The following is a 26,484-nucleotide window of genomic DNA, read 5'->3' on the forward strand; positions in this document are numbered from 1 at the left end:
CTGGAGAATATGACAATATGGAACATGGCAGTGAGTGGGTAGTGATTGAGTGAAGGTCATGAAGTGAAGGCACTGTTAACGTGAAGACAGTGAATACAGCAGCTAACGGGTGATGATTTAGATGGAGGAGGGAATGTGAACAGGTGATGACTGTTATGAAAGATGTAGGTATTTGATGATGAAGGAACAATGGCATTGACAGGTGACTGTTGTGATGGGATGTGTGAAGGGGTACAACAACTTGCTGTAAAATGTATATGGGAGATTCCAACAAAGGAAGACATGAGCTAAATATAGGTGCTAAGTTGGAAGTGATATGTGTAAGTAACAAAGACATATGCTGGGTAGAATTTGTAGGAGATAAGACAATTTACATATGGTTGCAGCAGTGGATGTTGAAGTGCAACAGGTAAAGTAGGTAGAGGGGCTAATGCAAATATAATTTGCAAAGGGGATGTGACTTACAACAGGATGTGAATGAATAGTACAAAAATGATGCACAAATAATCCACTAATATGCAAATGATAAACTACCTAATATGAGGGGAATATACATGTGATAAAATAGCATACATGGCATGGCCGGGAGCACCAAGGTGCAATGGATGATGCAGTGGCAGGTGAGTGAGGACATGGGTGGAATGGAGGGTGCTGTAAGATACTGCTGTAAGTGGTAAGATGGGTTAGGTGGTTGTGGAGATGAATGAAATTGATGAAGGTTATGTATGGCTGTAGATATGGGGTTAGAAGGAATGCACAAATGATATTATAAGATTAAGCTATTGGTAAGTGTAACAGGGGAGTAGGGGTAATGATGGAGGTAAATTTACAGGAAAATGATGACAACAAGGTGTTGTTGAGGTGTGTATATTGTGAATGATTTGTAGATGTGTATAGTATCTACAACAGGTGGAGCGATGACATGGAAACACAGGTCGTATTGAATGTGACCCCCTTTTATACAGAAGATACTATGGCTGCTGACAGGTTGGGAAAGATAATCTTGCAAAAGATGGAATACATAAAAGAAAGGAAGAAAAAAAGTTATCCCATGCATATAATTCTAACAACATTTGTGATTTCCTAAAACCATGAACATAGCCCACAATGGATCCTGTAAAACACAGTTGTTGAATAAAGAGATGAATGCACTGACGCTAGGCTAAATTTTTTTTTGAACCAACATATTTAAATATTACAGTTGAACCAACTAACTGCTCCAAATTTGCCAAAAGAAATATCATAAGGCCAATATAATTTAAGATTTTCATAGCATTTATGATATCAACAATAAAGAAAAGAATGGGGATGATGATGCAAGGAATATATTTCAAAAGAAAGAAAAAAAAATGACAAGATGCTGAGTGACAAGTAGGTAGTTAGGATGATGGAAGTTTTTAAGGTATATGAGGGCATGAGTGCAGAAAAAGGTGAATGAAGTATCCAACTGGTCAGCTTAACAGATATCATCAACTGTTATTGATATCATTGTAACAGCAATAGTGATTGTTACGGTTGTTATAGAGACTTTGTTGTAGCCATTAACTCAGCGATAGCTTTTATTCAAGGGTGACCCAACAACAACTGTTGTTGCAGGAGCGGCTGCCACAGATAATTAGCATTTGAATTTTCAAAAGGGACTTCTCCTTCAGCAAATACCCTTACCAAGGGCATTGGATGAACTCAGTGCATGGTATCTAGGTATTTCTAATCAACAAAAAAAAACCCTGATATGTTGATCCTACCAGGCTCTTCATAATCATCATCTTCAAGATGTATGCCACCAACGCTCCCAATATTCTGTTAGCTTTATATGCATCGGCACCTCCATACCAACCAAAACTAAACTGCTGGCTCCATGATTTTGCATTATGTTCTTACCATCATAACTTTTAAAGCACTTTTCTTTCTAGCCATTAATTACCTGCTGATATTTAACCCATGAAACACAGTCATGTGGCTGGCGTTTTAGCATTCAGTGGGATTCCTCCTGTTACAAAAATCATGAACAGAGCAAATACCAAGATGGGAAGAAAACCCCATAACAAAAGATCGAGAATAGGATAGACTGACAATTTCACCCAAATCATTAGGATTAACATTTAGAACAACTGTTTTTGGTTTATTTTGAATCTATGGATGTTCTAACAATATTGTGAATTGTGTTCTAGAAGGGAATCTCCTTGTTTGAAGGATCCAAAAGAAATCGTTAGCAAATAGGGCCGTGTATATTCAGATGTAGGATACATAACCCTGACACATAAAGATGCAGGGGAAGTAAATACACATGCCACTATTAGTTGAAAATGAAACAAGAGTCCCTTGGGTGAGGTATGTAAGGGATATCTAAAAAAAATGTATAGCATCAACAATCTGCATCATTTAGCAACTATTGAAATTGTAATGGAAAATGAGCCCAGTAATGGCGTACCCAACAAAATAAATTTCCAAAAGCAGTAAAACAAAATACTGAGAATGAAAGTAAAGTAAAATACAAAAAGCATAGATGGCAACAATGAATACAATCAAAGAAAAAAAAATGAAGAGAACATGTTGGAATGAAACATTCCGATTGCTCTGAAACAAGGATGGATTGAAGTAGCTATGAGCGCTTCAAGCCTTATCCAGGGTGCGTAAATGGGATTTAAAACAGAAGAAGGAAAGAAACTGACAGGAGATTCAAGGAAATAAGGAAGGAAAAAGGGGTACTTACTGAGGAACTGCAGGAATCGAGAATGAGGAGATCAATCTTCAATAGCTTCAAAGGGGAGCGCCGGAGGTAGAGAAGATGGTGGTTATTTACCTGAGTTTTTGCAGATACTCTGAAGGAGAAGGAGGAAGAAAGGGGATGCGGAATCGATGAAATGGATGTGCCGTGGAGAGGTAGGAGACGGATCCCTTGATCCTCCTGCGCGCTCCTCTTTTAAAGAGCAAAGGGAGGTTTCGAGAGAGAAGTTTGGTTGCAGATGGATGAAGGAGAATCTATGGGTTTGTTGAAGATCGGAGGGTAGAAATGAGAAGGCAGGTGCGCGGGAAATGGCCGTTGCATAATTTTTCTAAATTCCCAAGAGCGGCTTCCTTCAAGAGCTTTTCTAAAATAGTGGTTTTTGATTTTCAAAAGGGGGTTTTAAGAGAGGTTTTTAGCAAAGTTCAACTCTTTCAAGCTAAAAAAAACATTTGATTTCTATATTTTTTTCCAATTTTTTTGATTTTTGTGTTATTTTTCATTTTTTTGTATTTTTGGAATAAAAATCTAAGATTTTACGAGAAAACAAAGATTAAAAACTAATTTTTTTGTATTTTTCTGAGAAATATTTACAAAAGTATTTTTCTGAGAATTTCTGACCATTTCGGGGAAATTTCTTCAGAAGAATGGGTTCGGACCCGAGTTTTGAGAAAATGTTCGAGTTTTGGAACTCGAATCGAGAAATACAACATGATGGATCCAAACGGATGTCAGAGGGACTATCCGAGCTATTTAAAAAATTATTTTTTTGTATTTTCTAGAATTTTAATTTAAAAGTTGGACAACGAGACTCAGATTTGGATCTGGACAATGGATCTGGATCCGAAATCACGTCAGACATATAAAATGAATTTAATTTTAGTAAAACTTGAGAAATGAACTGGAATTTAGATTTAAAAGTGGCTCAATTGCTCAGAAAATGATATCAGGGGCAAAAAAGGAATATTTAAAAGATTTTGAAAAATTTGGGGTGTTCACAATACTCAATGTTCTTTTGCCAACAAAAATTTTTGGTGATTTTTTGACAACTATTTTTCGTAATTCATTGGTGGCATACTTCATCGATGATACTTCATTGATGACTTTTTTAGAATCATTGATGGCAAATTTGAAGTACGAAGTAGGCTTGACAAATGGGTAGAGAGGAACCTTGCCATGTAGCTAAAAGCTTAGGTGTCTGACATTTTTTCACAAAAAGTTCAGTCATAGTTAGCTAAGACTCAAAACTCTACACTCAAACAATCAACAACTAACACCTTCAATATGTCCCAAATCTAGGGTTGAAGCTAAAAAAAGGTGGAGGAGTTTATGGCCACATTCATGTCTCCCATCTCAGAAGCAGGGAAGGGAGAAGAAAACTCATGTGTGCAGTCAATGTTAAAGAAGTTTGAGTCATTGGCTCAATCTGAGGTTATTGCTAACCTCAATACCTTACTAGAAGAAGTTGAAGACGTGGCTACCTGCAATGGCTATGTTGAGATTGCGAGGGAGAGTGGAAAAAAGAAGAGAAGGAACTTATACAAGGGTGGATGAGGTTGAGGTAATGGAGGAGAAAAGAGAAGTTGGAGACGCTGAGGTAAAAATTCATGTCAAGAGTCCTCAGAAAGTGGAGGAGAGTGAGGGTTCTTTAGCTGGATCAGATGCTTAGCTAAACGTTGAAGTTGAGTTAGAGAGTGCATAAGAGGATCCTGAGGAAGATCATTTGGAGGGATAAAAGAAGAATTATTACAAGTCCCAGGTGGAGGTCCCGAATAACAAGATGGTAGATCAGCCATTAGAGGAGTAGGTGCATAATTTGATGAAGAGGTCGCAATGGTAAAGAAGGTCCTATGCTGGTGGACAAGTACCTTCTTTATTTGTTATTTTGTATATACATATTTGTAAGATGTTTACAATCACTATCAATTTTACATTCAATCAGTGATTAAATTGTCATATATATATATATATATATATATATATATATATATATATATATATATATATTTGAAGTATATTTTTAGAATAACTAGTTTGAGTATATACATTCATTAAATTGTCATATATATGTGCGTGTATGTGTGAAAATATTTACAATCATTGTCAATTTTACAATCAATCAGTGATTAAATTGTCATATATATATTTGAAGCATATTTTTAGAATAACTAGTTTGAGTACATACATTCATTAAATTATCATATATATGTAAGTATGTGTGAAGCATATTTTTAGGATAACTAGTTTAATTATCGCAGTTTAATGTTTAAAATGTTACATATATGTGTGTGACTGAAGCAAGTTTGTAAAATAACTATGTTGATTGTTGCAATTAATTGATTAAATTGTCATATATATATTTGAAGCATGTTTTTAAGATAACTAGTTTGAATATATACATTCATTAAATTATCATATATATATATAGTGTGTGTGTGTGTGTGTGTGAGAGAGAGAGAGAGAGAGAGAGAGAGAGAGAGAGAGAGAGAGAGAGAGAGAGAGAGAGAGAGAGAGATGTTTTTGTTGAGAAACTATATTTTGATGACACACAATATGATACACTGCCATATTTGATTTAATATGATATGATAATATGTCTTCATAAAAAATGTTATATTATGACTGGATATGTTTTGTCATGTATTTAACGAGTATTTGATGCAAGGATATCTCACCCAAAAGGATGGAGACATCCTGCTCAAGTACAACCTTGGTGCAATCATACTCCTTGAAGAAAAAACTTGATGGGCCATTCATTCTTAAAGATCATCTAAAGGAATCGGCTACTTCAAGATGAAGATTTTTTTCTTCTTTAGAGTAACATGTAACAGGACCTTCAGAAGCATGCATATTGCATATTACATACTTTAGCATACAAGTCACTTATTCACAAAAGCTATGTTTTATAAAAGTATACGATATTTTCAAAGAGCACCTTTTTGAAAACCAATCATTGTACCTTCTTACAAACTTTTATGAGAAAAGGTATTTTGACAAGATATAATAGCTCATAATTTCAAAAGCATTAACTGTACCTTTTATCATGTACAAGACAACTTGAAAAGAAATAAAAAGTAATGATTTCAAGTATGTAAGGAAAAAGACAAACATAAAAATCGGCTAGTTGAACTAAACAAAGAAAACTAATAATATAATATGTTTAGAAAAAACTTTAGTTACTTTATACAACTCAAGAATGTCGACTTACTTAAAGTAATCATTCTTTCTGTAAAACATTAATTACCACCTCAAAAAAGTTTTTTAGAAATGACTATCTTAACCCCACTCAAGAATGTCGACTTGCTTAAAGTCTTCATTCTCTCTGTAGACATTAAGTAGCTCATCATAAAGTACTTTTTATATATGACTATTTACAAAATAAAGGACTCAAAGCATTTATTGTACTTACACCGATTTAAGTAAAGAAGTGATGATTTCTAAATAAAATACTAAAGTACTACAAATCATTAATTTGAATAAAGACAAAACTACATGATGGTTTATAATCCAACGTTCAATGTACTATAAGTCATTTATTATGAGAAATAGACTTTTTACATAAAATATATCATACATAAAATACTACAACGACTAGTGTACCCAAAATACTACTTTTGTAGAAAGAAGACTTTTTCGAATATCCATAAAGTGATTTTTGAAATGACTTGACATCTCACATCCCAAAAAGACTATCATTTCAAAAAGGCAACGACTATTTTTTGAAGGCTATATAAACACAAACAAAATAGTTCTTAAGACATGGACATGTCAGCTTACAACAAAAAAAATTCCTATTTGATATTTGAAAAAGAGAGCCTACAAAAAGAAAAAGAAAAGAAAGAGAAAAAGTCAAGAATAGCTCTTTGACAAAGAGTATTGTCTGAGTGAAAAGAACAGAACATTCTAAGAATCCTTCATTCGTGCATTCATATCATTCTGAAGGTTCTATAGGAAGTATTGTAACTTTCTGTTATTCACTATGTTCCTTCTTTGTTGAAAGAAGTAGACCTCTGTGGAAGAGGGTGTTGTCCTTCTCTGTTGAGAGAAGATGACCTCTGTGGAAGAGAGTGTTGTCCTTCTCTGTTGAGAGAAGAAGACCTCTATGGAAGAGGGTGTTGTCCTTCTCTGTTGAAAGAAGAAGAGCTCTAAGGAAGAGGGTGTTGTACTATTTATCTGGTAACTCGGATGTTATAGTGGAAAAGCTCAAGTGTTTTGCTTGGAGACTGGATGTAGGTCAGTGACTCGACCGAACCAGTATAAATCCAGTATTTTATGTGTTGTGCCTTATTGCATTTATCTTTTAATTTATCGAGCTATTTCATATTTCACTATTCACACCCCTCTAGTGGAATTTCATTTGGTATCAGAGCAGGTTTGCTGGTTTCGACATAACAAGTCTTCCAACACTTATGACATCAATCTCTTATGCTCTTGATATTGAAGGTCAACACGCATCTCGTCCTCCTTTCTTCAATGGCTCCAACTATGGATACTGGAAATGCAGAATGGCTATATTTCTCAAATCTATAGATTTTGCTGTATGGAAAATTGTTGAACATCCATACACATCTCCATCCTCAGACTATAGCTTATGGTCTGATAAAGAAAAGAAGATGGTCAATCTAAATGCAAAGGCTATGAATGCCTTGTATTGTGCCATTGATCAAAATGAATTCAACAGAATATCTATCTGTGAATCTGCATATGATATTTGGCATTCTCTGGAGGTCATTCATGAAGGGACCAACAAAGTGAAAGAAGCCAAAATCTCATCTCTAGTTCGAAAATATGAGTTGTTAAAAATGAACAAAGATGAACCCATCACAAAGATGTTTACAAGATTCACCAACATCACCAATGACCTGAAATCTCTAGGAGAAACCTATTCTCAGACAGATAAGGTGAAGAAAATCTTGAGATCTCTCACAACTGATTGAGAGAAAAAGACTACAGCAATTGAAGAAGCTCAAGATTTATCCAAGCTTACCCTGGATGACTTAATAGGCAATCTTATGGCCTATGAAGTCCATATGAAGGAAAGAAGAGAAGAGGAACAACCTACAAAGAAAACTCTAGCCTTCCCAGCTCTTTCTGAGAATGAGGACTCAGAAAAAGAATATAAAATTGCGCTACTCACCAGAAAATTCCAGCGCTTCATAAGCACAAGGAAATAAAAGACTCTAAGGAAGATTCCATGTGCTATCAGTGTAATAAGCCAGGTCACATGAGACGTGACTGTCCTCTTCTAAAAAGAAAATCTAAAATCGAAGAACCAAAGAAAAGGTTTTCCAAGAAAAAGGCTCTGCATGCTCAATGGGATGATTCAGAACCATTCACAAGTGAAGAGTCAAGTGATGATAAAGCAGAAACCGCCAACATGTGCTTCATGGCAGAAAGCTCTGTAAGTGAATCTCTCGATTTTTCTTTCGAAGAACTTCAAAATACTTTTCGAGAACTTTTTGAAGAATCAAGAAAAACGATTCTCAAAAATAGAAATTTGAAATCTGAAAATTTAGAGCTTTCTCAGAAAAATAAAAAACTCAGTATTGAAAATTCCGAGTTAAAAAGAAAAAATTGCATGATTACCTCTGAAATCTCTTCTACTAGTTCCAAGACTATAAATCTTCAAGTAGAAATTTGAAAATTAAAAAGTAAAAGTGAAAACCTTATGAAAACGGTTTTCAAGTTTACTAAAGAGAAAGAGAACCTGAATAAACTCCTATCCTCTCAAAAATTTTCTTTTTACAAGAATGGTATTGGTTATTCTCATATGAATAAACCTTCTTGTATAAATAAAAAGATTGTTTTCATCAAAGGTTCTGTTGAACCTAAGCAGGAGCATTACAATGTTCATACTATATACTCCTCTAAAGTTATAGACAAACCCAAATCAAAATGGATATGAGTTCCTAAGTCTAACAAAAAAGGACTCGATTGGGTACCACAAAGAATTTTTACTTAATATTTTGCAGGCTCCAAAGAAGAAGAACAGATGGATACTAGACATTGGATGTTCAAAACATATGACAGGACATCCAGATCTTTTTGCTGTTCTTCATCATAAAGAAAAAGGAACTGTCACCTTTGGAGATAACAACAAAGGTCTGATAATTGGTATTGGTAATATCGATAAACCTCTTATCAAAGATGTTCTCCTTGTTAAAGGCTTAAAACATAACCTCTTAAGTATAAGTCAAATGTGTAACACAGGTTATAATGTTAGCTTTAAACATGATGCATGCCTTATAGCAGACACCAACGAAAATATCATTTTAAAAGGTATAAAAAAATTAATATATATGAATTATACCTAGAAAATATTACTGAACATTGCCTTATGGCTAATAATGACACTCAACACTTATGGCACATGAGAATGGGTCATGTCAACTCAAAATACATGTCTAAATTAGCTAAAAACATTTTAGTATGTGGGTTACCTAAAATGACATTTAAAAAGGAGCATTTTTGTGATGCATGTCAACTAGGAAAATTGTCAAAATCAACTTTCAAATCAAAGAATATTGTTTCAAGTAAAAGACCTTTAGATCTTCTCCACTTGGATCTTTTTGGTCCTTCTACAGTAGCTAGTCTTAATCATAATAAATATGCTTTTGTCATTGTAGATGATTACTCAAGATTTACTTGGGTAATATTTTTGAAAAACAAAAGTGATACGTTTTGTGAATTTGAAATTTTATGCAAAAAATTACAAAATGAAAAGTCTTGTTCTATTATAAAAATTCGTAGTGACCATGGAGGAGAATTTGATAATGATCTTTTTGTAAATTTTTGTAACTTGCATGGTATTTCTCATAACTTTGCCTTTCCTAGAGCTGCACCTCAAAATGGTGTAGTAGAAAGAAAGAATAGAACCTTTCAGGAATCTGCTAGAACTATGCTCCAACATAATAAACTTGCTAAATATTTTTGGGCAGAAGCTGTTAATACTGCATGCTATATATCAAACAGAGTTCTTATTAGACCCTTATTAAATAAAACTCCTTATGAATTGTTCTATGACAGAACTCCAAGGATAGACTACTTTAAAGTCTTTGCGTGTAAATGCTTTATCCTTAACACAAAAGATAGCCTTGATAAATTTGATGCTAAATTTGTTGAAGGCATATTCTTAGGATATTCAAGTCATAGTAAAGCATACAGAGTATTTAATAAGAGTTCAAATACTATTAAAGAATCTATGCATGTCAGTTTTTGTGAATCTCTTGATCAATCTGTTCTTAAGCAGACTAACGATGATGATGTTGAAAGTACAGTTTTATTCTTAGACAACACAGCTAAACCCAATGAAGATGATCTTCAAAGAACATTTGCCGAAATCAGAGATCATCCTCAAAAGCAGATTTTGGGAGACCTAACCAAGGGGGTTCAAACTAGAGCTCAGCTGGAACGGATTGCAAACATGGCATTCATTTCTCAACTTGAACCAAAGAAGATTGATGAAGCCATCATCGATGAGTTCTGGATGCTAGCCATGACTGAAGAACTGAATCAATTCCAAAGAAAAAATGTTTGGGATCTTGTACCAAGACCAAAAGATCATCAGATCATTGGGACAAGATGGATCTTCAGAAAAAGCTAGATGAAACAGGTAATGTTGTAAGAAACAAAACAAGACTAGTAGCTCAAGGATACAACCATGAAGAAGATATTGATTTTGATGAAACATTTGCTCCTGTTGCTAGACTTGAATCTATTAGAATGTTTTTAGCATATGCAAGCTATATGGATTTCAAACTATATCAAATGGATGTTAAAAGTACATTTCTAAATGGTTTTATAAATGAAGAAGTATATGTAAAACAACCTCCAGGCTTTGAAAATGAACAATTTCCAGATCATGTTTTCAAACTAAAACGTGCCTTATATGGATTAAAACAAGCACCTCATGCTTGGTATGACAGACTCAAAACCTTTTTATTAAAAACTGATTTTTCTGTAGTTAAAGAAAACTCTACTCTATTTGTGAAAATAGTGAATAATCATACCCTAATCGTTCAAATTTATGTGGACGATATCATCTTTGGATCTACTAACAACACTCTTTGTGAAGATTTTTCTAAGTCCATGCAGAAAGAATTTGAAATGAGTATGATGGGAGAACTCACCTACTTTCTTGAACTGCATATTAAGCAAACCAAGGATGGAGTCTTCATCAATCAATCTAAGTATGCTCATGAACTTCTGAAGAGGTTCAACATGAACTCAACTGCTTCAAAGAATACTCCTATGAGCACAACTACTGTTTTGGACAAAGATGAAGATGGTAAGGTTGTGGATACAAAGTTATACCGAGGTATGATAGGATCACTACTCTATTTAACTGCTAGCCGTCCAAATATCATGTTCAGTGTTTGCCTATGTGCTAGATTTCAGTCAAATCCAAAAGAATCACATCTTAAAGCTGTAAAAAGAATAATGAGATATCTAAAAGACACAATTGATTTTGGATTATTTTATTCAAAATCATCCATATTTGATTTAATCTCATACAGTGATGCTGACTTTGATGGAAGTAAATCTGACAGAAAAAGCACAAGTGGAACATGTCATATGCTAGGGCACTCACTAGTTTCATGGTTCAGTAAGAAATAAAACTGTGTATCACTATCAACTACTGAAGCCAAATACATAGCTGCTAGCCTAGCATGTACACAGGTCATCTGGATGAAACAAACTTTGAAAGATTTTGGTTTAAAATTCAAAAAAACAACTATTTTATGTGATAACACCAATGCTATAAATTTGTCTAAAAATCCTATTTTACACTCTCGAATTAAATACATTCAGATTAGACACCAGTTTTTAAGAGAACAAGTTCTAAACAATATAATCAAACTAGAATTTATACCCACTAATAAACAATTAGCAGACATTTTCACTAAACCTTTAAAAAATGAAGACTTTATAAGAATTAGGAGAGAATTAGGGATATGTAAATTAAGTGATTTATAAAATCAAATTCATATGACTAATTAAAATTTAGAAAGATTAATCCACTCGAATTCACCTTCACAAAATATAATCTACACTTGACAAAATATATCTTAACCAAAGAATAACAAGTAAAACCGATAAAACCACTTTATGAGAAATATTGTTTTTCAAACTTGAGTCATAATCGAGTGTTTGTTTTTTCTTACTATTTTTTTGTCATCATCCCATTCACCACCTTTTTCAAAGTTAAGTTCTTTAATATTTCACGTACAATTTTACTATTTAATGCTTTATGTCATCTTTTATATCATATCTCAAGTACAATCTACTTTTGTCCTATCATCTTTCACACTTTTTATGAAAAATTATTATAAGAACTCATTCTCAACAACTTGTCCTTCATTTTTTTACTATTATATGTTATTCTCATGAGTACTATTAGTACCATCTTTTCCTCTCTCTCTATCTCATTCGATTTGAGCCTCCATCCGTGACCTTGACTCCTTTACATATTTTGAATTAATTGATTTTTTTTAAAAACTATGCACTCCTTCCAATCGAGTTTCATTAAAACCATTAAATCTTGTCAATCATTACTTTATGTCATTCATTGATTATTGTCCTTTTATATCCTACTCAAAAATCCGTATATGACACCACCTTCACTTTATGTCCACTCTCACTCCTTCCACGCATATCCATAAAAATACTTCCTATTGAAGAAATCATTATATTTCTTTTGTCTTCTTCCAAACTCATTCTTCACATATTTAGAATGGATTCACATAAAGTAAAAACATTATATAAAAAGTTGTTTGTTTTTATTAGGCCATTATTTATCTCACTTTATAACAATCCTCACATGAACATCTTTAAAATCCATAGATCATACACCTCCGTGACTTTATCCTACTTTATTCATCCATCACACATCAAGTCTAATGGGCACTCCATACTCAAAGTATGACACATCTCACAATTCGATAAACTCTTCCATAGTAATATTTCCCTATATAGAAAAATTATTTGAGAAACTATGTTCTTCTTGTCATTCATGCTAATATAATACACTATCTTCCAAAATTTGATTTGATCTATCATTCACAAGCCCCTTAAGTTACAACTCACAAATTTCTTCATTCAGCTAAAATTTAAAAGTCATTCTTTTCAAATGTCACTCACTCAACTAAAATAATTTTCTTCTCGCTATTTAATGAATTGGTTTATCCCTCATCATTCCACTCAAATTTCTCTATCTTCATAGAAACTATCACTCTCTCTAAGTTCTTTTTAAATCTCTATTCGATCAAGAGTACTTGCAATGGCTTCCTCCTCCAACAACGTGATCACCGCCGCCGATCTAAGATATCCTGATCTTTTTCACCACTACCACTACATTTGTTCACTTCCCATTCATGAAGGTAGCTTAGTTCACTACAAAGACTTCTCATCATTTGATCTTGAAAGCTCTCTCCCTGAATTTATACACCTACTAGGATCCTCATCCCAAGCCGCCTACTATCCTGAACTTGTTTGATTATTTTACACAAATCTTTCCACTGATCATGACCAAACTACCATCACTAGCAAGGTCCGAGGACGCATCATTCTTTTCGATGCTTCTTCCTTAGGCCACATTCTAAACCTTCCCTCCACCGGCATAGATCTGGCCAACATAGTACCACTGAACCGTTCAGTAGTTCAAAAAGTGCTTCTCTCAACCCGATTCACACATCTTCCCTGGCACATGAGCAATCTCTAACCTCATGCTTAATTGCTAGCACAAATTCTTTTCCACAATATCTGTCCCAAGCTTCCATGAAAGGGATTCGTGCCAAGAAAAATCTCTCTCCTCCTCTACGCAATTTCCTGTTCTTCTCCGATAAACTGGTCCAACATTATCTTCAACAACTTTGCTCACTTTAAAAAATTCCAGCGTCTTCTTTTTGGGTGTTTAATAACTCCCATTTAAAAATATTTTAAGGTCTCACTTCAAAATGAAGTCATCATCTATCCCTCACAGATTTTTAATGCTACCTCCTTCAATACAAGGTCCCTGCACACTGCCAATGACGGCTCTGATGAAGCAGATCCAACATCCGAATTTTATTACTTCTCTCCAATCATGAATGTCCAACAAACACAAGATCTTCTACTACAGAATCAAGCATCGATGCAACAGTCCTTACAAACCATCAAGCAAGATCAAGACACACTTCTTCGAATACACCAATCACCCCCACCTTCGGATTGAACTTTATTTTTCTTCATTTGGTCTGTAATAACTTTATTTACTCTGATCCCCTCCTTTTTGTCCATGACAAAGGGGGAGAAAAACCTGTCTCCAATATTGGAGAATTACTCTGACACTTTCTATTTTTTATGCATCTTTATGATAATATTATTACTATGCATAATGGTTTTTTGACAGAGGGAGCATATTTTGTCATCATCAAAAAGGGGGAGAATGTTGAGAAACTATATTTTGATGACACACAATATGATACACTGTCATATTTGATTTAATATGATATGATAATATGTCTTCATAAAAAATGTTATATTATGACTGGATATGTTTTGTCATGTATTTAACGAGTATTTGATGCAAGGATATCTCACCCAAAAGGATGGAGACATCCTGCTCAAGTACAACCTTGGTGCAATCATACTCCTTGAAGAAAAAGCTTGATGGGCCATTCATTCTTAAAGATCATCTAAAGGAATCAGCTACTTCAAGATGAAGATTTTTTTCTTCTTTAGAGTCACATGTAACAGGACCTTCAGAAGCATGCATATTGCATATTACATACTTTAGCATACAAGTCACTTATTCACAAAAGCTATGTTTTATAAAAGTATACGATATTTTCAAAGAGCACCTTTTTGAAAACCAATCATTGTACCTTCTTACAAACTTTTATGAGAAAAGGTATTTTGACAAGATATAATAGCTCATAATTTCAAAAGCATTAATTGTACCTTCTATCATGTACAAGACAACTTGAAAAGAAATAAAAAGTAATGATTTCAAGTATGTAAGGAAAAAGACAAACATAAAAATCGGCTAGTTGAACTAAACAAAGAAAACTAATAATATAATATGTTTAGAAAAGGCTTTAGTTACTTTATACAACTCAAGAATGTCAACTTACTTAAAGTAATCATTCTTTCTATAAAACATTAATTACCACCTCAAAAAAGTTTTTTAGAAATGACTATCTTAACCCTACTCAAGAATGTCGACTTGCTTAAAGTCTTCATTCTCTCTGTAGACATTAAGTAGCCCATCATAAAGTACTATTTATATATGACTATTTACAAAATAAAGGACTCAAAGCATTTATTATACTTACACCCATTTAAGTAAAGAAGTGACGATTTCTAAATAAAATACTAAAGTACTACAAATCATTAATTTGAATAAAGACAAAACTACATGATGGTTTATAATCCAACGTTCAATGTACTATAAGTCATTTATTATGAGAAATAGACTTTTTACATAAAATATATCATACATAAAATACTACAATGATTAGTGTACCCAAAATACTACTTTTGTAGAAAGAAGACTTTTTCGAATATCCATAAAGTGATTTTTGAAATGACTTGACATCTCACATCCCCAAAAGACTATCATTTCAAAAAGGCAACGACTATTTTTTGAAGGCTATATAAACACAAACAAAATAGTTCTTAAGACATGGACATGTGAGCTTACAACGAGAAAAATTCCTATTTGATATTTGAAAAAGAGAGCCTAGAAAAAGAAAAGAAAAAAAGAGAAAAAGTCAAGAATAGCTCTTTGACAAAGAGTATTGTCTGAGTGAAAAGAACAAAACATTCTAAGAATCCTTCATTCGTGCATTCATATCATTCTGAAGGTTCTATAGGAAGTATTGTAACTTTCTGTTATTCACTGTGTTCCTTCTTTGTTGAAAGAAGTAGACCTCTATGGAAGAGGGTGTTGTCCTTCTCTGTTGAGAGAAGAAGACCTCTGTAGAAGAGGGTGTTATCCTTCTCTATTGAGAGAAGAAGACCTCTGTGGAAGAGGGTGTTGTCCTTCTCTGTTGAGAGAAGAAGAGCTCTGAGGAAGAGGGTATTGTACTATTTATCCGGTAACTCGGATGTTATAGTGGAAAAGCTCAAGTGTTTTGCTTGGAGACTGGATGTAGGTCAGTGACTCGACCGAACCAGTATAAATCATGTGTTTTATGTGTTGTGCCTTATTGCATTTATCTTTTAATTTATCGATCTATTTCATATTTCACTATTCACTATTCACCCCCCTCTAGTGGAATTTCATTTGGTATCAGAGCAGGTTTGCAGGTTTCGACATAACAAGTCTTCCAGCACTTATGGAATCAACCTCTTATGCTCGTGATATTGAAGGTCAACACGCATCTCGTTCTCCTTTCTTCAATGGCTCCAACTATGGATACTGAAAATGCAGAATGACTATATTTCTCAAATCCATAGATTTTGTTGTATGGAAAATTGTTGAACATCCATACACATCTCCATCCTCAGACTATAGCTTATGGTCTGATAAAGAAAAGAAGATGGCTAATCTAAATGCAAAGGCTATGAATGCCTTGTATTGTGCCATTGATCAAAATGAATTCAATAGAATATCTATCTGTGAATCTGCATATGATATTTGGCATTCTCTGGACGTCATTCATGAAGGGACCAACAAAGTGAAAGAAGCCAAAATCTTATCTCTAGTCCGAAAATATGAGTTGTTCAAAATGAACAAAGATGAACCCATCACAAAGATGTTTACAAGATTCACCAACATCACCAACGACCTGAAATCTCTGGGAGAAACCTATTCCCAAACAAATAAGGTGAAGAAAATCTTGAGATCTCTCACAACTGATTGAGAGAAAAAGACTACAACAATTAAAGAAGCTCAAGATTTATCCAAGCTTACCCTGGATGACTTAATAGGCAATCTTATGGCCTATGAAGTCCATATGAAGGAAAGAAGAGAAGAGGAACAACCTACAAAGAAAACTCTAGCCTTCCCAGCTCTTTCTGAGAATGAGGACTCAGAAAAAGAATCTAAAATTGCGCTACTCACCAGAAAATTCCAGCGCTTCATGAGAAAGAACCGGCTTCCAAATAAGCACAAGGAAAGAAAAGACTCTAAGGAAGATTCCATGTGCTATCAGTGTAATAAGCCAGGTCACATGAGACGTGACTGTCCTCTTCTAAAAAGAAAATCTAAAATCGAAGAACCAAAGAAAAGTTTTCCAAGAAAAAGGCTCTGCATGCTCAATGGGATGATTCAGAACCATTCACAAGTGAAGAGTCAAGTGACGATAAAGCAGAAACCACCAACATGTGCTTCATGGCAGAAAGCTCTGTAAGTGAATCTCTCGATTTTTCTTTCGAAGAACTTCAAAATACTTTTCAAGAACTTTTTGAAGAATCAAGAAAAACGATTCTCAAAAATAGAAATTTGAAATCTGAAAATTTAGAGCTTTCTCAGAAAAATAAAAAACTCAGTATTGAAAATTCCGAGTTAAAAAGAAAAAATTGCATGATTACCTCTGAAATCTCTTATACTAGTTCCAAGACTATAAATCTTCAAGTAGAAATTTGAAAATTAAAAAGTAAAAGTGAAAACCTTATGAAAACGGTTTTCAAGTTTACTAAAGAGAAAGAGAACCTGAATAAACTCCTATCCTCTCAAAAATTTTCTTTTTACAAGAATGGTATTGGTTATTCTCATATGAATAAACCTTCTTGTATAAATAAAAAGACTGTTTTCATCAAAGGTTCTGTTGAACCTAAGCAGGAGCATTACAATGTTCATACTATATACTCCTCTAAAGTTATAGACAAACCCAAATCAAAATGGATATGAGTTCCTAAGTCTAACAAATAAGGACTCGATTGGGTACCACAAAGAATTTTTACTTAATATTTTGCAGGCTCCAAAGAAGAAGAACAGATGGATACTAGACATTGGATGTTCAAAACATATGACAGGACATCCAGATCTTTTTGTTGTTCTTCATCATAAAGAAAAAGGAACTGTCACCTTTGGAGATAACAACAAAGGTCTGATAATTGGTATTGGTAATATCGATAAACCTCTTATCAAAGATGTTCTCCTTGTTAAATGCTTAAAACATAACCTCTTAAGTATAAGTCAAATGTGTGACACAGGTTATAATGTTAGCTTTAAACATGATGCATGCCTTATAGCAAACACCAACGAAAATATCATTTTAAAAGGTATAAAAAAAATTAATATATATGAATTATACCTAAAAAATATTACCGAACATTGCCTTATGGCTAATAATGACACTCAACACTTATGGCACATGAGAATGGGTCATGTCAACTCAAAATACATGTCTAAATTAGCTAAAAATAATTTAGTACGTGGGTTACCTAAAATGACATTTAAAAAAGACTATTTTTGTGATGCATGTCAACTAGGAAAATTGTCAAAATCAACTTTCAAATCAAAGAATATTGTTTCAAGTAAAAGACCTTTAGAGCTTCTCCACCTGGATCTTTTTGGTCCTTCTAGAGTAGCTAGTCTTAATCATAATAAATATGCTTTTGTCATTGGAGATGATTACTCAAGATTTACTTGGGTAATATTTTTGAAAAACAAAAGTGATACGTTTTGTGAATTTGAAATTTTATGCAAAAAATTACAAAATGAAAAGTCTTGTTCTATTATAAAAATTCGTAGTGACCATGGAGGAGAATTTGATAATGATCTTTTTGTAAATTTTTTTAACTTGCATGGTATTTCTCATAACTTTGCCTTTCTTAGAGCTGCACCTCAAAATGGTGTAGTAGAAAGAAAGAATAGAACCTTTCAGGAATCTGCTAGAACTATGCTCCAACATAATAAACTTGCTAAATATTTTTGGGCAGAAGCTGTTAATACTGCATGCTATATATCAAACAGAGTTCTTATTAGACCCTTATTAAATAAAACTCCTTATGAATTGTTCTATGACAGAACTCTAAGGATAGACTACTTTAAAGTCTTTGGGTGTAAATGCTTTATCCTTGGAGGTCGGATCAACTACAACACTATCAAAGATCATCCATTGTTTCCACAATTCATGAAAGCAAGAAAGGGATTCGATTTACTTCTGAAGCATGGTTATCAACTTTTAAAAGGATTGGGCAAAAATGAAGATGGCCGCATCGAGCCAATGATTCAAAAGCATCGTCCCCACAGAGCAGGACTAGGATTCTCTGGCGAAGGCTCACAAAAGAAGACTGTTTTTGTTAAAGGGGCACATTGAGAACCACTTGTCATTTCCTTTCTATTCTTTCTCAAATAAATGTCTCATTCTATCAATGTCTTTGATTAATTCAAAATCAATAAAATTTCAAGTTTCTTTGTCTATCTGGGTGCCATCTATTTCCTTTATCTACCTCCTAATTTTATAATTCCAATGTCACTTATGCATAGTTCTTTTCAAATGATTGTTTGTCTTATGATGGGTGATTGTATCTGAATCAAATTTCTCATCCAAAATTTCAGAATGTCTTCCCGAACAATCAAGAAGCTTGTTCTTAATCCAAAGGCTTTCCAGAAATCGATAGCGATTCACCGAGTCAAAGCGAGCACAGAAGATGGCAAGGTTGCAAAGTAGTCAGATTATTATGCAGAATTTGATTAGTTTCTTCAGGAATTACCAGAGTTCACCTCAGTCTAGAAGCAGGATGAACCATCTGCTCTAGTACAATATCCAACTGAAGATGTCAATATCGGTTCAGAGGAAGATCCCAAGATTCTAAAGATCGGTACCAGTCTGAGTCCGGAAGAGAAGGAAAGACTCACCAACTTTCTCAGGCAACATGAAGAAGTGTTTGCATGGACATATGAAGATATGCCAGGTTTAGATCCCAAATTGGTCGAACACCGCCTCGTTTTAAAGCCAGATGCTAAGCCAGTCAAGCAGAAATTGAGGAAAATGGATCCCAGAATAAAACAACAAGTCAAAGAAGGACTCAAAGATTTGCTCAAAGCAGGATTTATCCGAACTATTGACTACCCAGATTGGTTAGCCATGATTGTCGTCGTTCCAAAGAAAAGTGGCAAAGTGAGGATTTGCATAGACTTCAAAGACCTCAATAAAGCGACTCCAAAAGATGATTATCCACTTCCAAGCATTGATCTTCTAGTTGACAGCACGACAGAACATGCCATGTCTCTTTTATGGATGAATATTCCGGCTATAATCAGATTAAGTTGGCTGCCCGTGACCAATCAAAAACTTCCTTCACTACGCCTTGGGGAACTTTCTGCTATACAGTCATGCCATTTGGGCTCAAGAATGCTGGAACAACATATCAACGAGCAATGCCCGTTATTTTTCATGATCAGATGCGTAAAATCATGGATGCATACGTTGACGATATCCTCGTGAAATCCAAAGAGGAAGAAGATCACCTCGAAGCCCTTGATCAAGTTTTTAAGCGACTCATTCTTTATAAGTTAAGACTTAACCCCCAAAAGTGTATTTTTGAAGTCAAATCAGAAAAATTGTTGGGTTTTCTGGTCAGTAAAAAAAGGAATTGAAGTCGACCTGGCCAAAGCAAAGGCTATCATTGATATGCCACCCTCGACAAATCTCAAGAAATTGCGTATCTTTCAGGGACGCATACAATCAATTCGACGATTTATTTCCAACTTGGCAATGAGATGTGAGCCTTTCAATCACTTGTTCAGAAAAGGAGTGAAGTTTGAATGGGGACCAGAATATCAACAATCATTCGATCGGATCAAGAAGTATCTCCTCAATCCTCCTATCTTGAAACCGCCAAAATTAGGAAAACCTCTTCTGCTATATATCTCAGTCAATCAAGTCGCATGCGGCGGATTCTTGGCGCAGTATAAAGAAGGCAGCTTGATAGAGCACACCACTTATTATGTGAGTAAGAATTTCATAGACTATGAAAAGAAATACTCTCAAATAGAGAAGACCTGCCTAGCCTTGGTGTGGATGTGTCAGAAGCTAAGACACTACCTGCTGGCATCCGAAGTCAAAATCTTGTCTAAACTCAATCCTCTCAAGTACATTTTGGAGCAACCTTTCCTCAGTGGACAAGTCGCCAAATGGAAAGTCTTACTGATGCAGTATGACTTAGAATATGTCTCGCAACAATCAATAAAATGCCAAGCAATTGCAAATCAACTGGCTGACTTTCCTCTGGCAGAAGAAGTGAAAGCCGAAGACGACTTCTCTGATGAGCAAATATACAATATCCAGCAATATCCTATCTGGAATTTATTTTTCGATGGTTCCAAGAATATGGCTGGAATAGGCATTGGAATCTTATTAATCACTCCTGAGAAGAAGATGATTCTATTTTCTCTCAAATTAGATTTCCAATGTACCCACAATATGGCCGTGTATGAAGCCCTGATTCAAGGTCTAAAGATTCTACTAGACTTCAATATCAAGAGAGTACATGCTTACGGCAACTCATTACTCATTGTCAATCAAGTTCGAGCCGAATGGCAAGTCAATGATCAAAAGCTATTTCCTTATCAGAAAATCATTTCAGCTCTCATCAGCAAATTTGAAGAATTTCAGCTCTTTCATATCAAGAGAGATTTTAATCATGTGGCCGATAGCCTAGCCAGTTTAGGCTCCATTATGGCATTCAAGAATGAAGAATCTTGTCGCTCTTTTAAAATTGGCAAACTTGACCAACCTGCCTTCCTTCCAATAGAACAAGTAAACCAAGCTGAGCAAAAGAAAAAGCCTTGGTATTACAATATCAAAACTTTCATAGAAACCGGTGAATTTCCTCCAAAACTCTCAAAGAAAGAGCAGCAAGCAATCCAGCGTATGTCTACTCGATATTTCATTTTGGCCAATGTCCTTTATCGTCGTGCATTCAGTTTAGAGTAATCCAGATGCTTAGACGAAGACGAAGCCAAAGAAGTCATGCAAGAAGCACACGAAGGCATCTGTGGTGGCCACGTCGGCTACCAAACCCTTGTCAAGCAGATCATCAAAGCATGTTACTATTAGAAGACTATGCAGCAAGACTGTTATCATTTTGTGAAGAAGTGTATTCAATGTCAGATACATGCACCTTCTATTCATGCTCCCGCAACATATCTGCAATTTGTTGTCTCTCCATAGCTGTTCTCTATGTAGGCCTTCGATGTCGTAGGTCCCATCACTCCTTCTGCTTCAAATGACCACAAATACTTTCTCGCCGCAACAAAATATTTCACCAAGTGGGTAGAAGCTATCACTCTTCGCACAGTAGAAGGCCAACACGTGGTCTCTTTTATTTACAAGAGCATCCTTTGCCGTTTCAGCATCCCACATGATATCGTGTCAGATAATGGCAGTCATTTCAAGAATGAAAGAACAAAAACATTCTGCTCAAAGTTCAAAATCTATCATCATTTTTCCGCTCCCTACTATCCTCAAGGGAATGGTTAGGCAGAAGCCACCAACAAAATTTTAATTCGTATCTCGGAGCGAACCGTAGAAACAGGCCGTGACTGGCATGAGAAGATCCACGATGCACTATGGGCCTATCGGACCACCATTCACACTCCAACAAATGCTACTCCATCAGAATTGGTCTATGGAACAAAAGTTGTATTGCTGCTACATGTTCAGAAGCCCACTTTGAAATTTGCATCACTGCTAGAATTACCTCTCGATCAATACCAGCAGCAGCGAATGGTACAACTAGACTTGCTCGACGAGAGAAGGCTAAAAGCAGCAGAGCATGCTCAATCTTACCGCCAGAGAATAGCCAGGTAGTACGCGAAGTCTGTAATCGAAAAGAGATTCAAAGTTAATGATCTAGTACTTCGATCCACAACTTATCTCAAGCATCATCCCGGTGGCAAATGGTCGCCAAATTGGGAAGGTCCCTATGTCATCAAAGAAGCATTACCTCGCAACTCATATCGGCTCATCAATGCCGATGGGGTAGAATTACCAGATCCCATTAATGCTCGACACTTGAAAAAGTTATATACTTGAAGCATCTATTCTTCCTGTGTAATCTTCCTATTTTTAAGAATCAAACTTTCTTTTCCCAGTTACACTGGGGCATTTTTAAAATTTTGTTTTGTATGCAGGCAGGATAAACAAATCGCTTATTTCACACACTTGTGCATTCATGTGCATTAATTTGCATTCATTTGCATCCATTTGCATTAACATCAATTTGGTCAGCATTGTGATTTCAACAAACAGTCCCATCACGGTCACCAAACCTGTTATCGTCGCAAAAATTCATCTTCCCTTCCCTGCGGGAGAGAGGGGAAAACGTTTCCGCGAGTCAAACTTGACCAGAGTTTTGAAAGTTTGTTTTGAAATACTCGCCTCCATTTTGAAAATAGCGGGAAAACCCATGGGATGGGGCTCGACCTGTCGGTACGAGGTTCGACCGTTCTTGCCGCCTTTAACAGGGGTAATTGAACCAATGACCAAAATGTGCTTGACTTAGTTAAATCATCAAAATCGTGTTCTATCCTAAATGCACAAAGAATTAAGGCATGCGCTATGAAATTTTGTAAAATGGAAGTTGGAAAACATGATGCATGCTTAAAAAATGCTTTTGGAGTTAGAAAATATTTCTCAGGAAAAAGATGGAAATCAATCTCTCAGGAAAACTCTGATAAAAGGATTTGAAATCTCAAGAAAATTTATGAAGATTTGGGAAAATCATGAATGGATAAAAATCCTGTGAAAATAAAGAGAATTCTTGAGAAAAAGGGGGAACACTTGAAGGGAAAATGCTTGTCAGGGAAAACTATAATTTTGAAAACTTTCTTTGGAAAATGATTGGAAATTCATAGGAAAACTCTTTGGAGAAGGAACATCAAAACTCAGGAAACTGAAATTCTGAGAAACTCAACCTTGAAGTTTTTGAAAATCAATTTTGATTCTTGAGAAAGATGAGAAATTCCTTTTGAAAATGAATCTTAAGAAAATAATATTTTCCAGGGAAAATCACAAGAAAACTTGACTTGAGAAATCCAACTTCGAAAATTTTTAGAGTTTCTTGAGGAATCGATTTCCATGAAGTGAATTTTTTTTGAGAAAATCATGAGAAAAACAGATAATGCCATGATGCAGATGATATGAATGAATGTCATTTTGTAAAAGCATATTTTCAGGAAAATATGCAGTTTTAGAATTAAACCAAATAGAATTATCACATATTCCGACTATGGCCGTAAATAGGCTAGTAATTCACTTAGCTAATTCTAAAATATTTGATAAAATTGAAGATATGCAGTGAAGTTTTGGAAGATAGCCTAAGAGTGTAGGCTTGGTGTGACTAGTAGGAAGATGCTGAATCTGGGTCTCGTCCATATTCTGACTAGGGCCGTAAATATGGTCTCCACCGAGTTCATCAACTCCCTAAAAGTTGGTGCACGTGCCATTCGTGTACATCCATAGTGATTTTGAAATGCAATGCATGAACCACATAGTCAGGATATTACAGGAATCAAACTACATGATATGCATCCTAATCTAAGCAGTAAAAGTAAATATTATTCCAAATTTTGATTATTACATCTCTGGCATAAAGCAAAATAAATGAAAGAGAAAAAGAAATACAGAATTAAAAGAGTCAGCGTCCTTCAGATTTCCCTGGAAATGAAAATTGAAACAAGAAGTACGATATGTAGAGAGAAGATTGAAAGTTCAAGGTTGGTGACAAGGCACAGTTGATTTTACATGCATTACAATAGAAACATATGGGTTAATGAGAAAAAGAAAAAAAAATGATTGGGAATAGAGGTGAGAAACATTCTGAAGCCATGCTAAAACTAAAAGGAGAACTATTTAGATATGGATCTAAACACTTAAGTTTGCATTGGATGAAATATATATAGGAGAATAACCAGGTCATAATATACATAAAAATTACTTCTACCTAAAAGTATATGATAATATCCTTTTTAAGTACACATGTGAAAGAAAATATACAGGGAAATATGGATATCCTTATAGTTGAGAGTAGACCTAATAATCAAATTTATATGTGTTATGTACAAATACCATTCATAACGAAGTGCTGGACTCATACAAATGAGCTATGGAAGACAATAACAGGTGACCCTGCTTGACGATTTTCCATGGAGTTCATGGGTGATGGTAATATCACCCTGCAGCCGCCAATATGGCGATTGATATTTGATATGCAGAAGCTATTTTAGAACAAAGATAGAGTCATGCACAAAACATACCTAAACATTTACAACAAATATACTGAACATAAATAACGACCCATCTTAGACTTATAGATTAGCTACAAGACATACAGGAATATGAAAGGTCATCTTACAAAGGGACGACATGCTGTAGTTATACCTAAATCATGAGTTCCAGTCCTCCAACAACTGGGAATATCAGCTCCAATGAACAACATATGGAGTTAGAGACTGGTGTATACAAGACCCTCCAAATGCTAGATTGAATCCAAATATTAAATGGATCAATCTGAGATCTTAGAACAGCGATCCAGACTTTCATATATTGGGATAACCTTACTATAATCAATGGTGACTTAGGTCATTATATCCTACATAACAAATCAGTTACAGCCACCAATCACTCCAACCCAATGTAATAAGCAGATTAGTGGGCATTAGATCCTTCAGATGATGCATAATGATATGATCAAGATGGATAACTTCAAACATAGCTGTTGGGGTAATGAAATACCAGAATCTAAGCAACCTGTATATAAATAAATAGTGATGAAAATTGATTCTGAATAACAATCATGAATTTGGTTACAGGTGAGGGGATTAATACAGAAAATGAAATTGTAGCAGATTTATGCTAAAACACAAACGTTATTGTACATGACATAGGCTATCAATATCTGCAATTAACAGTAAGATTCTGAGGAGATAAGCTCCTGAGAACAGAGAATATGGGATACCCCAAGATACAGGCGTCATTAATGACCACTATAATGTATACTAAGGCATCATAAAGAATTGAAATTAAGATTCCTGTCAGATTTAGATGTCACGCCTAGGTTACTGGCGCCATTTCTGTACGATGAATCCATAAGGATATCGCTTGGGGTCATGACATGCATGTGCTTTCTTTTCAAAAACTGTATGGGTGGATAAAAGCCAATGAGATATAGGAGAGTTAGAGTTAATGTCAACCATGTGAGAAAATATGGAGAATAACAGGGTTGCCAAAAGGATGATGAGAGTGATACTGTGAACACCCCAATTTTTTCAAAAAGTTTGTAAATATTTCCTTTTTGCCCTTTATCTTCATTTTCTGGATAATTGAGTCACTTTTAAATCTAAATTCCATTTTATTTCTCAAGTTTTCTGAAATTAAATTCATTTTGTATATCTGACTCAATTTCGGATCCGGATTCAAATAAAAGATCCAAATCTGAGCTTCGTTGTCCAATTTTTGAATCAAATTCTCAAAATTACCAAAATAACCTTTTTTACAGGCTCAGACAGTTCATCCGGTGTCCGTTTGGATCCATCATGTTATATTCCTCAAAATTGAGGTTTAAAGCTCAAATGCTTTCTCAAAACCTGGGTCCAAAACCCCATTTTTTTAAAGAAAATTTCCCAAAATAGCCTTGAAAACCTTCTTTTGTAAATATTTCTCAAAAATACAAAAAAATTAGTTTAAATCTTTGTTTTTCCGTAAATTTTAGGATTTTATTCCAAAAATATCAAAAAAAATGTAGACAATGAAGAAAAGAACAAATATATATATATATATATATATATATATATATATATATATATATATATAGAAAAGGAA

The sequence above is a fragment of the Nuphar pumila genome, chromosome 3 (genome assembly GCF_984573655.1).
Source record: "Nuphar pumila chromosome 3, dmNupPumi1.hap1.1, whole genome shotgun sequence".
NCBI classification, from domain to species: domain Eukaryota; kingdom Viridiplantae; phylum Streptophyta; class Magnoliopsida; order Nymphaeales; family Nymphaeaceae; genus Nuphar; species Nuphar pumila.